This window comes from Molothrus aeneus, chromosome 7 (assembly GCF_037042795.1).
Source record: "Molothrus aeneus isolate 106 chromosome 7, BPBGC_Maene_1.0, whole genome shotgun sequence".
In the NCBI taxonomy this organism is placed as follows: Eukaryota; Metazoa; Chordata; class Aves; order Passeriformes; family Icteridae; genus Molothrus; species Molothrus aeneus.
Window position 1 is genome coordinate 24,030,469 of NC_089652.1, and position 14,181 is coordinate 24,044,649.

Consider the following 14,181-nt stretch of genomic DNA (forward strand, 5'->3'; position numbering starts at 1 on the left):
TTGAGGCTTCTGTCCAGCTGCTGGCCAGGCTTCCTCCAAGGAAGTGTTTCTCTCTCTTCTCTCATTCACAGAGCACTCTGTAATCATGCATCACCCCTTTCCCAAACTTATACCACAGAGCTGTGTATCATTGACCAGATGTGGTCTTAATATGACTCTTCTACCCTCAAACTGCTGAAATACCTACGCTGGCACTGAGTAATTCAACAGGTTGTTTTTAACACTGTAGGATGAACAGCTGATCTTAAGACAGCCAGTTTCTTTGAGCAAGAAATTAAAGTGTTACTACATTTTGCATTTCCTTAGATACACAGGGGAAATGATAGAGTTTCTCTGCTGATTCATCAGCAGATGAATACAGTTTTGGGTGTTATGTTTATTTTCCCAAAGTGTTTTTTTTTCTTTCCCAGACTCTCCCAGGTCCCAAGGTCGGAGCTGATGTCTGCACTCCAAGTGCATCCTGTTTGTCATAGAATCATTTAATTGCCATTTAAGAGAACTTATGCAACTGACCTTTAACATGACAGAGTCTCCCTGTTGCACTTTATTCCTTACACTGACATACGAAAACAAAGGAAAAAACTTATTTTGGCTAATGTGAAAGTCATTCCACCAGGAAGATGAAAAAGGCAGGTGGGGTAAAGAGCTGATGGAGTTCAGAGTGGTTGGTAGTTACCCAAAAACTTAACTTGGATGTTGCTTGTTTCCAGGGAAAACTATAGTACTAAATGTTCTGCAGTGAGGGAGACAAATTTTTATACAATGGGGGAAATGAATGAAGTTATGAGCAAATGTATTTTATTTCTAGATCACTGCAGAACAGTTCCATAAATCTCCTTCTGCAATCTCAGAACTCAGACTGTTTTCTATCTGTAGTCCTTTCAACCCAATTTTTATGAATAATGACCTGGCAACATGTGACTGACAGTCTGGCAGGGGATTGGCTATGATGCCAATCCAGACCCAGAGCTACAGCATGTTGCAACCCTTTCCTGCCTGGTCAGCCACAGTTTTCAAAAGTAAAGAATATCTGAAAAGGAATAATAAATACAATACATCACACTGTCCAAATAAACAATGGATTAGATGACATGAGGAGAGTTCTAAACACCTGACACTCATGCTCTTCTTTGTGAATTGACTCTGAAATTCATCTCATTTTGGCATGAGGCAAATAGCAATATACAAAATCTTATATGGAATCAAATCTTAGCTTGAAATTTTCAGCAGTAATCAGGTAATATTCCATGTTACTGCACCTTTTCCATGTCACAGATGCAGGAAAAGGTGCAGTAACATGGAATATTACCTGATTACTGAAGCCCCTGTGCTGTGCTGAGGACATTGTGTCTTCATGTCTATGCTCTGAAGTTTGGAGACACCAACTGCAAATAGGAGCCAGAGCTAATGGGTGGGGTAAAGAACAAATGGGGTAAATGGAGTTCAGCTATTCTTCATAAGTGTACAAGGCAGAGAGATAACTCCCTAGGCAGAGAAAAAAACAGAGCAACAAACAAACCTGAAAAAAACCCAGTTTTCCTTCCTTCCGTACATCTACTGAATGATATGAAGTACAAGACACTGATACCAGTGTCCCTTGCCATGACCTGGATCCCCTATAAGTACTTAGGTTACTTTTCCCTAAAACTGGCCTCCCCTCAGACATTTTTGTTTCACAACACAGAGGTCTTATCTCTGTATAGGTAAGTGCATATACAGTCTGGGGGGAAAGAAGCACACCTCTTGTTAATTAAAAAAAACAACAGACTTTCTGCTGAGAGTGCTAAATTCCATAACAGGAATTTATGCAGTGATATTTAGTTCATTTGTGATGTGGCTTCTTACCCCTGACAGCAGGAGCCATGGTCCATTCATCATCGGTCCCAAACAAACAATGTGTATTTTTAGCTACTTCTTTCAGGGAAGATAAAAAATAGTCTAAGCTAGCATGACATGACTTAGGTGGGGACACTTTTATGTTTTTTAATTTGTTTAGATAATTGGGTCACAGGAAAGCACTCCTGTGAGAACCACTCTCATTCCCAGACATCGAGAGAGGTGAAGGGGTGGGAGAGAGTTGAGATTATTGCTAAAATAAAACATCCTGTGCAAAAGAGCCATTGTCTACGTAGCACTAATCTTAAGGTAGTTTAGAAAGATGACAAAAAAGTTCAACCTTAGCTCTGCCCTTTTTCATCATGTGATTGTATCTTAAAATAAATAGCTAAAGAGTCTGGCTTCATCTTAATATACATATGTAAGTATAGTGTGCTCTAAATTTGTTACCTCTAGAGTTCATGTAGCAATTCCCCACCATGCATTTGTGCACGGTCCAAATGGTCAACATTTCACCACTACTATTTAGATTTAATTTTTATTGTATTTATTTTTACTTTTTCCAAATTTCAACTTTTTATTTGGTTCTCACGGTTTGATATAATCCCTTTTAATCTGTAATCTAATTACATGTACTGTGTTTCCGTGCACAGTTTGTGCTTTTTGAGCTAGGAGCTTTAGACTCTTGAAGCCAAGGAGAAATTAATAAAAGAAACTCACCAGCCATTTTGTAATTACACATGATTTAATTAGGAATCAATTCACTTATTGAAAAAAAATCCTCTTCTATTGTTTTTTGAACCTGGTGGTGGGAGCTCTCTGTGTGTGACAGCAACCTCAAATAATTAGCCTGGTGCCAAGTAAAGGCTGTTTAACCTCCTCCACCCCAAACATCTGACTGGATGTACAGAGAGGACGTTTTAGCAGTGATTTCTGCCATGACATGTTGCAAAAACAGCTTCTGAAAAACAATGTGAAGGCAAATGTGTTTGAGTTTGAGCAACATTTCCCCGCATCCTGTCCAGAACAAGCACTTCTGCAGTGGAGTCCCTCAGCCCTGCTCCATACACTGCAGTGCTACAGGACCAGGGACACGATCCAGTTACCAACTCTGTTTGTGGCAGCACATGAGAATGTTTATGGATTTGTATTGTTCTCCTGCTTTGGAAAAATGCCATTTAAGAAATGCAACCTCCCACTTCCCCTGCCTTTTACGCATATAATATGAGAGGTTTGAGTGAAATGCCCGTCCAGATCCTGGACAGCCATCACATCTAACCAGGCAGCCCATGGGGAGGCTGGTGTCAGAGCTCCGCTTCAGAGGGTTCCCCTCCTTCCACTCCTTGTGTCATGGGCATGAGACAAACAGCTCCATTTGCTGTTTCTCTCCCATCTGTTCAAGGTTATCCTTCCCAGCTTCTTTCGTCTTCGCCTCCTCATCCCCGTTCTGCTGCCACACATCTGGCTTTGAGCATGGACCCACTTCTTGGATCTGATCCCTGGCAGCTGTCTGCTGCCAGCTCTTTCCCACAGAGGATAGGGATGGGATCCAAAAGGCAGGGGGAAGTGGAGGACAAACTGGGAACATCCACAGCAGGTGAAGGTTAAGACAACCAAATCTCTACAGGAATGATGTCCTTATTTCTTCTTTCCACTCAGCTCTGTGAGTGTCTGACTCTTCATCATGTCTTTCCTATCCCCTTCTTTATTATTTCTGGAAATGTAGACTGCCTCCTCTGCCTCCTTTACCTCTGAACAAGCTCTTTCTGGATACAGACTTATACAGCAGGTTGTGCTACCCACATGGATCACTGAGAGCACATCCCAACAGACACAGCAGAAAAGGTGCATAGGGGGAAAAATGGCACATCCTGCTCAAACTGTTAGGATTGAGACATTTCTTTCATTTGTCTGGTAGCAGATGCCAACAAGATGCAGCTTGAGAGTTCAGTCCATGCAGCTCCTCCTCCATGTCTAAGCAGGATTTTTTCAGGGGCTATGTAGTGACTGAGGGCTGAAAGAGAGGGAACATGGAAACTGTATGTGGTATGTAGCAACAACAGTCGCCTTCAGTCTCTGGGGCTGTTAGAAGAAACCTCTCAATGTCATTAAGGAAACTGGATTGCCTTCAAAAATATCCTATGGCAAAGATTTCCTTTTGTGCTGGAATAAGAGGGAAAGGCAAGAGAAAACAGGTTTGACCAAAACCCACCTGAAAACTTGGGAGTCTTTCCGATGCCTTCCACAGCTTTGGATCTGGTGTTCTTTTTGTCCTGTTGTGGGCTTAGTCTCATGATAAATCCCAGAGCCAGAGAGCTCTGAGTAGAGATAGATTACAATCTTCTTTTCAGAAGCCTAAGAATGGGATATATGGATATGCTTATTTTGCAGATGCCAATAGCTAATATATTCATTGTGTTCAATGTACACAGTGGTCTGAAGCTGCTGCTAGAAGAGAACAGACATTTTATCTGGCTTATTATCAGCCTACATGCACTGGAGAAAGATCCTAGGCTTTTAGTTCATCTCTGCTCTCTGTTTTATTTCAGCACATTGTCCTATTAATGATCAAGCACTATTTGAACTGCATTTTATTGAGTTGCCTGAAGGCCCTCTGGCATCAGCAAAGTAAATATACTTGTGGTGATATTATTATTATTAGATTCATGCTAATAAAAGGTTAAGAACCCAGCAGAAGGTCTTTAATCAGTCTATGCTGTGAGGCCAAACCCAAAGCTTTTTACTGGTTTTATTTTTTTCCTCTAGCCTCATAGGGTCCTGTCCATGTGAGTGGAGAAAAAAAAATCATCAGTTGAGTGATTAATTTACATGGCTTTGTTTCTTTGATGAATTTTACTCCTTTTCTCTGCTACATAATTGGTTTGGAATTTCCTTCCCCTTACTCAGAATTTCACAGAATGAACCGCTAACATCCAGTAATAAACCCTTCACTGCATCAGTAACTTGCAGCAACCCATTGAAGTAAGATCCCAGTTCTTGGTTAGTGCAAGCTGAAGGAGATGGTCTGATGGATCAAAGTAAAACCAGGGCCAGCCAGAAACCAACATCATGTTGAAAACACGTGTGGGTAGTGACAAAGGAAATTCCCCAGGGTAATTAATGAATCTACTCAATGCTTTGTTTGTCTGTAAAAACACAACAAATGCTTCCCTACTTCATCGGGGCATTATGAGGATAACTTCCAGTAAAATGTAGGAAGCCAAGCACTCCTAGGAGGGTGGTGACACATGAACTCCTTTGTAGAACAGCTCCATCCACTCCCTATTTCTCACCACCTCCTCTGTGCCTTGGTGGATTCAAATGTAACCATTTCCTTTGCAAATGAACCTCAAAAGTGTAACTCTGAAATGAGGCCGTAAAGAGAAACTTCAGCACCTACAGCATTTGTAGGGTCATGTTCCCCCTTTCAGTCACTGCCAAACTGGGTCTGCAACTCTTGTTCTGGTGCAGTCACAACACCTCCAGGGCTTGTGCATGTTTGCCTCCTTTTTGGATCTATCACTCCACGCCTTTGCTGTTGTTCAGCTCAAGACCCTCTATAGCAATAGCAAAGACTTCCACTTTTCCTAGCTATTCTTCTGCTCCAGGAAACACATTCTTGGCTGATCCTGCACTTCAGACACACTTGCAGACACACACAGCCTGCCTTTTATAAATCAAATCCTTTGGGTTTGTTTTCCTCTCATACTGTCTCCATTTTATTTCTGTCTCTTTTTTTTCATTTTTCAATTATTATTATTACTTTGTTTGCAAGGCTGTTTGCTGCGGAAACTGATCTCTCCCACTGCTCACTCAAGGAGAATTAATTTTAGTTCACATTGATTTTCAGTCTCCCACCTTGATTTTGTAACTTCTGTAAAAAAAAAAAATTCTGTACTTCTGAGCAGTTTAGCGCTCCCTAAACCTGTCCTGATCTTGAAACTAAACTTGAATATCCCTCTGCAACTCATTACTGTTTTAAACCTGATAGTTGTGCTGACATTGTTCTCAGCTCTATAGGTTGTCTTTTTTCCTAGCAGTCCCAAGGACAGTGGTAGCACAGCTGTTGCCAGGTATTTCCCCTGGCTCCCTATGGACTTTCTTCATCCTCCTATCTCTGCCCTGAAATTACTCCCCAGTGGCCTCTTGTTAAATTCAGGTAGGGAGTGGTGTGTTGATGATTCACACTCCTGTCTCCTATCAGGGTTCAGTGGATGCTCTACAAGGAGGCCTGAAACCTCTGCAGTGTGGATGTGACTGGTTCAAGACTTTAACTCAGGCATTAAAGTGCTTCTGCAGGGTTTTGCTACAAAACACAGTGTACTGTAGAGGATGGTGTGCCTCCAATGGTGTGAATGCAGTGTGGAGTAGAACTTCAGGTGAACCCTATCCCTCAGATCTGAGGAGCCTGTGTAACAGGCCTCTTGAAGGACATTTTCAAGGGCATAGTGATTGTGTTTATACTCAGGTGTAGAAGAGATCCTGAGGTCAAATATGCAGTTTGTCCACATTACTTGTCTGCGGGAAGACCTTGGAGCTAATCTTGGTGCAATCTAGCTGATACTCCCAGTACAGCAGGGTGAACACCTTCAGCTTATCCCCTACAGAAATCTGGAGGTGCAGCCAAATTATCTGGCAAGAAACTAGGCAGTAATAACAGTCACTCCTAAAGACAGCCAGTCCTTGCTGCTGCAGGACCTGGGGGGAATTGCATTCTTACTGTGCAGCTGATCTAATTCCTGCCCCAGAACCGAGCAGCACAAAGTCATTCCTCTCCCTAGGTCAGACCATGCTGACCTCCATGCACCCTGACAGGCCATGAGCCCTGCAAAGCTGCAATTGCATCCACAAGTACAAAGCCACAAAATTAGAGCAGGCGTGCAGGAGCTGGAACAGATTAATGGGATCTTAAGTTTGCTCTCTTCAGAAGGAACTCCAGAAAGTATGGCTCCTGGGAAAGGGCATAAGGAATATCATCTGAGTGCTGAAGGGAATAACTGGATGATTATTCAATTTTCAGTCAATTTGCTGTCTGTCTGTGTGAAACAAAAGAAAAGTTTAACAGTAAAAGGAATTTGAAAGACTCTGTTGATTTTCCTTTCCTTTCCTTTCCTTTCCTTTCCTTTCCTTTCCTTTCCTTTCCTTTCCTTTCCTTTCCTTTCCTTTCCTTTCCTTTCCTTTCCTTTCCTTTCCTTTCCTACCAATTTTTTTAAATGGGTATTAGTGAAAAGATGAGTCTAGGTGAACAATTAATATGATGTTGAAGAAGAAAGAAAAGTCTCCAATTCACTCTCCCCACCTCAGCCTCTCTTTCCACCTTCATATTTTTTGACCTAGGACTTTTCTAAGATGTCCTTTCATACCCTGTCCCCTATTCTTTTAGAAAGCCAGAGATATTCTAGAATTGTTGCTTTAAATTAAATTCTTTTCTATATTATATTTTAAATATATTTTATTTCTATTTCTTGAGAATATTTAGGTATTCTATAGCAAGGGAAAAAAATCCTCTAATTGTTATGTTCCCTCTCATAGACTAGAAAAACTCACTCAGTAATTCCCACTTTTATACTTGCAATTTTGTGGTTGAACCAGCATGCAAATTTTAAGACAACTCCCTGCCTTGATTTCACCAAGTGTTTAGTGAATCTCTTGCAGTGGTTAATTATCTTCATGCTAAAAGTCAGATTTGCAGCTCATTTTCAAGTTTATCTTCTGACTTCACCTTGCAGCCACTGGATCTCCTGCCTTTGCTGACCAGCTTAGAAAAGTCTCCCCCACAAACACATTCTCCCAGTGTGTGTTTTAAGGTGGCTGTAGGAGTGCATTAGGAATGTTCCAAAGATAGCAGACAAGGCTGGTTCTTGCAACCCAGAGGAGAAGAGAAGGAAAATGAATAAAAATGGAAATGTACAAAAAAAAAAAAAAGCGATGCCTTTCACTTTATTGCAGATCTTCTCCTAGCTGTGCTCTGCCTTTCCAGGCAGGACATAGGATGAAGGAGAGAATATCCAGAATCAAATTCTGAGCCCAAACCTCATGAGCACTTTGCCTCATCTCCAGTAAGTGAGAGGTTAAATTCAGTTCTGTGTCTCTGCTACCTATTAGAGTCAATCTGTCTACCCAGTTTAGAAACTGAATTTATTCCCTGGAGCTGAGGTAACTTGGAAGACTGAATCAAGTCTCAAGGTAATCCTGGAGTGCCTAAATGCTTTGTAAAATAGGAGCAGAACTTTGAATAAAGTGCTGGTAAAATACTGCCTCTGGGCCATTGCTGCCTCCCTCTGCAGCTGTGGCCTGATGTGACAAAGGGAAGGAGGAGTTTTCAAGTGGAAGTGGAAGACAGAGGGAAATTTTATGACCTTGTCTGCTTCTCCTGCACCAGAAGATTGTCACAGACTGAACAGCACCTTTATTTCCACATGTGAAATCCTTGTTACACTTTGGCTTGTCTGCCATTGCTCCATCCCAACTAAAATCAGCAATGTGCTCCTTTTTGAAGTGGAAGGTCAGCATGAGTCTCTTGGAGGAAATAAAGGACATGTACTGTTAAGTGTCTGAAAAAGACCCAGGACAATCAGTTCACCTAAAATGTGTATCTACATACATGTCCTTTCTTCCCAAAACCCTTATGTTTTAGCTGGCATTAGTAAAACAGCAGCTGGGCTGTCAGACATGGAAGGAAATGGCAGCTGAATGTACACTGATGGCATTGGGTCCAGTTAGCTGGGAACAACTGGCAGAACTCAGGTCATGGGAGAAGATGAACAAAGAAGGGATATTACAGATGAGGCAAGACATGCCTTGGCAAAGCTGCTTGGTTTTCTGCAATGGGGCTGAACAGTGCTAAGACTGCCCATGGATATGACAGCTTCAGGCAGGGAGACAAGAAAGTGGTCACTGCACCCTGGAAGGCAGTCTGCTTTCACCATTCCCAGTGCCAGGTGCTATCCTTGCTGTAGGGAGGCACAGCTCCACATCCAACAGACACTGCAGCTCAGAGAAAGCTCAGAGCAGTGACTTTCATCCTGACTCCCCAGTCTCTCCTGGATCAAGGCCACTACCTTGTTGTGGTGGTGGGCCTGGATTTGTTTTGACTCTAGCCTGCTGTTGCTAGCGTGCCTGGAGACTTACTGACCATTTCCTATTGAACTCAAAGTTTCCCAATTAAGCCGGAGAGCAGGTAAACAGGAGGAAGAAATCTTTAACAGAGAGCCTTGTCAAAACTGTGCTGGATCATCCAGTGAGCACTGGAGAACTTGGCAGGAGAAGAGTCACAGAGCTGGATCAGGGCTGTTCATTTTTTGCTAACTGCTCCTGACATTTCTCTTCTCACACAGCATTCAAAGGTTTTGCCAGAGGCTCCTCTACGCAGGTTCATGTCTCACTCTTTGACTGTTCATTGACACGAGCCTTGAAAGGGGAAAAAATTAACCTAATTGCCCTAGGGTGGAGGGGGAAAGAAAAGATAATAATATTAAAAACATAACTGCAACCCACAGGATCTGCAGGAGATGTGGAATAGGGAAGGGTGTGCTTGAGCAAATGCTAGGATGTCATTTGGCCAGACATTTATACCTCCAAGGTCACTCAAGAGTTTTGACTGAATAATAAATTTTTTTGTATCTTGTCCTGAAACCTGGGAGGACTGGGAAACAGCAGGGGTGGAGGAGGAATAGAGAGGGAGGGAGAGGGGGGGGTTGTGGGAAAGCAACTCAGTCCTTACTGCTCTAAACCCTGTGGAGCCTGATCACACAAATATTTGCAGATCCTGGCAGTAGTCTGTGTAACACAGAGTATGTGACCATTTTAAGACTGATCCCACATTTATTTTTCTTTAATTGCTGGATGTTGCAGCTTGTTGTCCCAGCTCCTGCAGTGGCAAAAAATAAGAAGCTGGAATCATGAGTGTTGCACTATATGTCCCCAAGATTTTGCTGCTGACTTCTCAGCTGGGAAGAGAAGATGGTCTAGGGAAGGAGAAGGAATTGTAAGGAGAAAACTTCCCACTAAGGACATTGTTCTTTCCCAGTGGGATTATGAGAAATTGTTCAGTAAGAGACTGGAATTCTGATACTGGTATCTTAAAGAGAAAGATCTAGATTCTTTCAAAAGTAAAGTCTACATTCTTCCAAAATATTCTTACTCCTAAAAATTAAAACACCACCCTCTCAAAAAAATACTGTCGAACACTATATGTGAGGAGAAAGTGGTATCAGGGCACACTTGTGTGCTGCCACCACCTCTCTGCCTCATAAAGATAGGCAGTAATTCCTAAGACATAAATTAGAGTAATTCATCTTCTCTTTGACATGATAAATACCCCAGATTCAGAGGCTTTTTTTAACTCTCTGGTAGTACAGTATCTCCTGCAAAGTGTCAAATACACTTTGCTTCTCTAATCAAGGAGGAAAAAGCTGTTTGATTAAACTTGGTCTGCTGAATCCAAGCTGAAAACCCAAATGAATCACACTAAGTGATAGCAACAGAACAAAAGCCTACAGGGAGTGCAGAAGTTAAACCCAGGCTGCAGCATTGAGTAGAACTGCAGTGGCTTTATCGTTTCTGCAGATCTGTCCCATGTCAGCTGCCTACTGTAACACTCCAGCTCACACTTCCCACCAAAGAAATATGTGGTCTCCTATTCAGTGGTCCTGTAGTACAGACTGCAACAAGGACATGTGGTGCCACAGAAAGTTTGGATAAAAAAATTGCTAGCTCTACTATGTGCCTTTAGTGTTGTACTATGGCTTTTAGTGCAGAAAAGAGTATTTGTGTTTCTAAGGAAAAAAAGGAAGAGACAGATAAGGGGCTTGGGATGTCAAAGATCCTTGTTGTAAATGAAAGCAATTCAGTAAATGAAAGCAAACAGTAAACAGTTTACTTTTGTGGAAAAGAGGACTGAAATGAATGAGGCCTTTTTCCTCTTAATGGAATGGATGCTTTCTCTATAAATACAGTCTCTAAAATATATTGCTATTTACAAATTTATTGTTTGATATATTTAATTTACATTTCTTTCTGAGATCACATGAATCATGCAATCAAGAGAACTACCATCAAGAAGTTCCCCAAAAGACAATGCCTTTGTTTTTATCACCACTGCATTAAGAGCAGATAGATCACATCAGCAAAGGGAGTTACACTGAGGTTTGTGTCTGTAGATTCTGATGATTAGCACAGGCCAGCTGCTGCCTGTGAGACCTGCTGCTGTCCATGTGTAAGACACTGCCTGAGGTGTAATATCTCAGCTGAGACTGAAATCTGAACCTATGGACTTGAATCAAGCTCCAGTGGAAGGCTTTGTAGGTGTGATCCAAATCTGTTCTAGTCTGTAGAAAGTTTCCAAAGCTGAATGGAGTCAGACAGCAGAATTGTTTGTGTAGGTCCAGGGTGTAATGGGCAGTGAAGAATTTTGCTTAAGTCTAAAACCTTAATGTTGCCTCAGCTAATAAGAAGAGCTAGTGCTCCCAGATTGGGCCTAATGACCTTGACCCAGACTCTAATGCCTTCAGATTGTCCCGTTTTTCCTGGGAAATGGATACAGACCTGGGCAGTGTCTTCAATTCTTTGTGGCTTCTTGGAAAATGGCCATAATCCCACCTTGACTCCAAAGAGAAGCCCTCTGAATTGAAAATAAATTGTGCATTTCTGTTTCATTTGTGTAAACTGTAGCTGCTCAGCTGCTATCTGAGTAAAAATCAGCTGGCTACTCACTGCAGCCAGGTGTGAGTACAAAACTTGAGGTACATGGGCCCAAAATGAGTTCCAGAGGCTGGGGACCCAGCTGTAGTAGTAATCAACAGCTGTACAATACCAGGTAGCAGAGGGATTGAATAAGAGAAGGGATAAATATTGCCTGCTGCTCCTATTCAAATTGGTCATCAGAAGAAACAATTACTCAGAGGAACATGAGGATCGCCCCACAGATTTCAAATAAGCCTGTGGTTTGATCTTTTTACATGCAAACACCACCAACTATGGGAAACCTTCCGGAACTAATAACAGCTTCAAGAGAAATTCTATTCTGTGGTGTGTAGGACCAGCTTTTCTCTTGGTCTTCCAGAGCAAGCAGGGATATAAAATGGCATATTCAAATCAGAAGGCAGTGGGGAATTTTGAAAAGCAGGATAGTAACATGAGTAACACAGTTCCAAGTCTGAGTTAGCATCAGCAACCACTTCTTTAGAAGGTGGGTGTCCTCATTGAAGAGTCTAAAGAAGCCTGAATCTTCAGAAGTAATCATAGCTTTAATACTTACATTACAAATACTTTGCAAGGAACCACCTTCCTTGGGTGCTGCTGGGTAATTATTTGCTCTTAATGACTTTTCTTTTGAAAGAAAATAGAAGGAGTGAGGAATTCCTTTTCTTCTTGCTCTTCATCAGCCTGTCAGCTTTGGACTTCTACTGACTCCTTGTCCTGCTGGACAAACTGAGACTCATCAGTTCAATAACATCAGAACTAGACGGTGGGTTTGGAAGAGAAGCTGTCATTTCCTGGACCCTTACAAAGACCAGGCACCATCTGAAGGTGTCCTTCAAAAGCTCTTACAAAACAATACTGCTGTTAGTCTGAACTCCAGGCCACTGCAGAGTACTCCCTTAGCTTTCTCTCTTTGCTTCATTCTGGAGTCTGGTTCATCTACCACATGCAGTTTTTGCACAGCCTGAACTTGCTTGCTAGAGGTCAAACACTGATGCTTTTATTTCTGCCTCACCCCTCCCGACTGAAGAAAGAATAAATATTTGCTTAAAATTAAGCCCATTTTGGTCTGGAACTTCAGCAACAAAACAGTTTGGACACTCTGCAAAAGGGGAAAGCATCCAGCATGCTTTGCCTTCCCTCTCCCCATCACCCTGGGATTCCAAAAAGACTCAAAGTATTTTGCACAATATTTGAAAATAAATATTGCTCATCTTTGAGCTGATAGTTTGGAGCCCAGACTGGCTCAGGATTTATAATGGAAAGAGTGATGCAAGTTTAACGCTATGTGATCCATGTGTTGCTACCATCCAACAACAGCTCCTGACCAGTCTCCTTCTTGCATGAACAGTCTTTTTCTTCTAAAATATCCCAAGGTTCCAAGACACTGTTCTGATTAACTCCTTCCTGAAGAGTTTGGACCCCAACTGTGGTCAGTTATTCTGCCTGGAATAGTAACAGATAATATTTTATTATCATTTTTCTTTAGATTCCCTCTTCTCAGAAAGAACTTGCCTTTTTTCCAGTGCAAATTCATTTCTTGAGATCTAGCTAAGACTGGAAAAAGGATCCAGGGAGACAAATTATGGTGTACCGTTATTAATTTGGAGGCGGAGGAAGACAGAGAAAAGTCATCCATCACTCCCAGCCCTTTCTAAAGAGAGCCATCATGACTTGCCCACAGGCCTAATAATCTTCATCACTTTGAAAGGAAAACATCCCACAAGGAAAAGTCAGGGAAGCTGGAGCTATTGAACAAGCTGATCTATAAAGATAATTCGTTCCATGTTTCTTCAGTCCTGACTTGCTCAATGGTTTGACTCATGAGAGCAGGATAATGCCAAGGTGTTATGGAATGGAAGTGCAGCTCCCTGCAGATAGGGACTTGGCTGGAGCTTGAGCAATTACCTAAGAGGAGCATCCTGCAACAGAACACAAAGCTTCCCACAGAATCCTGCTCCAGTGATCAGATCCATCTGAGACTCTCCCTGCCCCTGGCCTGTGGCCTCACAATAGACCATGTGAGTACACGTGAACCACATGAGGAGAGAACAGGGTGAAAAATGCCCCAGTGGAAGCCTCTCCTGGCTACCCTCTCTATTCTCCACCATCCCACCTTGAGATGAACCAGTGGTTTTCCCACAGTAAAGCTGACTGAGAAGGCTGGGAAAAATAAAGAGAAAAAGGGGAAAGACAAGCCCAGTTCCAGGGAGCAGGTGGAACCTGGTGTCATGCTCAGCCAGGCACATGACCGTGTCAATGTACGTATGTACGTATGTATGTATGTATGTATGTATGTATTACCCTTTATAAATAGCTACCAGCAGATGTTCAGCCAGCAAGTGGCTGTGCTGGTTGAAGCCATTACAGCTTGCAGATGCTTGGCACAGCCCTCCAGCCAAAGATTACCTCTCCTGGAGCTCTGCTGGCAGTCAGCTCTGCTGCAAGCAAAAGTCGTCTGGATTAGCTCATAGCACCTGGATCAGCTGCTTGAGCAGTGCTGGCTGACTCTGCCCCGGGGCAGATTAGGGACTGCTCACATCATCCTTTTGGCTGGTAGCAACCAGGGGGCCTGACATGGTCCAGGTCCCACAACAAGGTCTGGAGGAGGGTTTCTTGCCTTGATCTGACCCCCATGTGCCT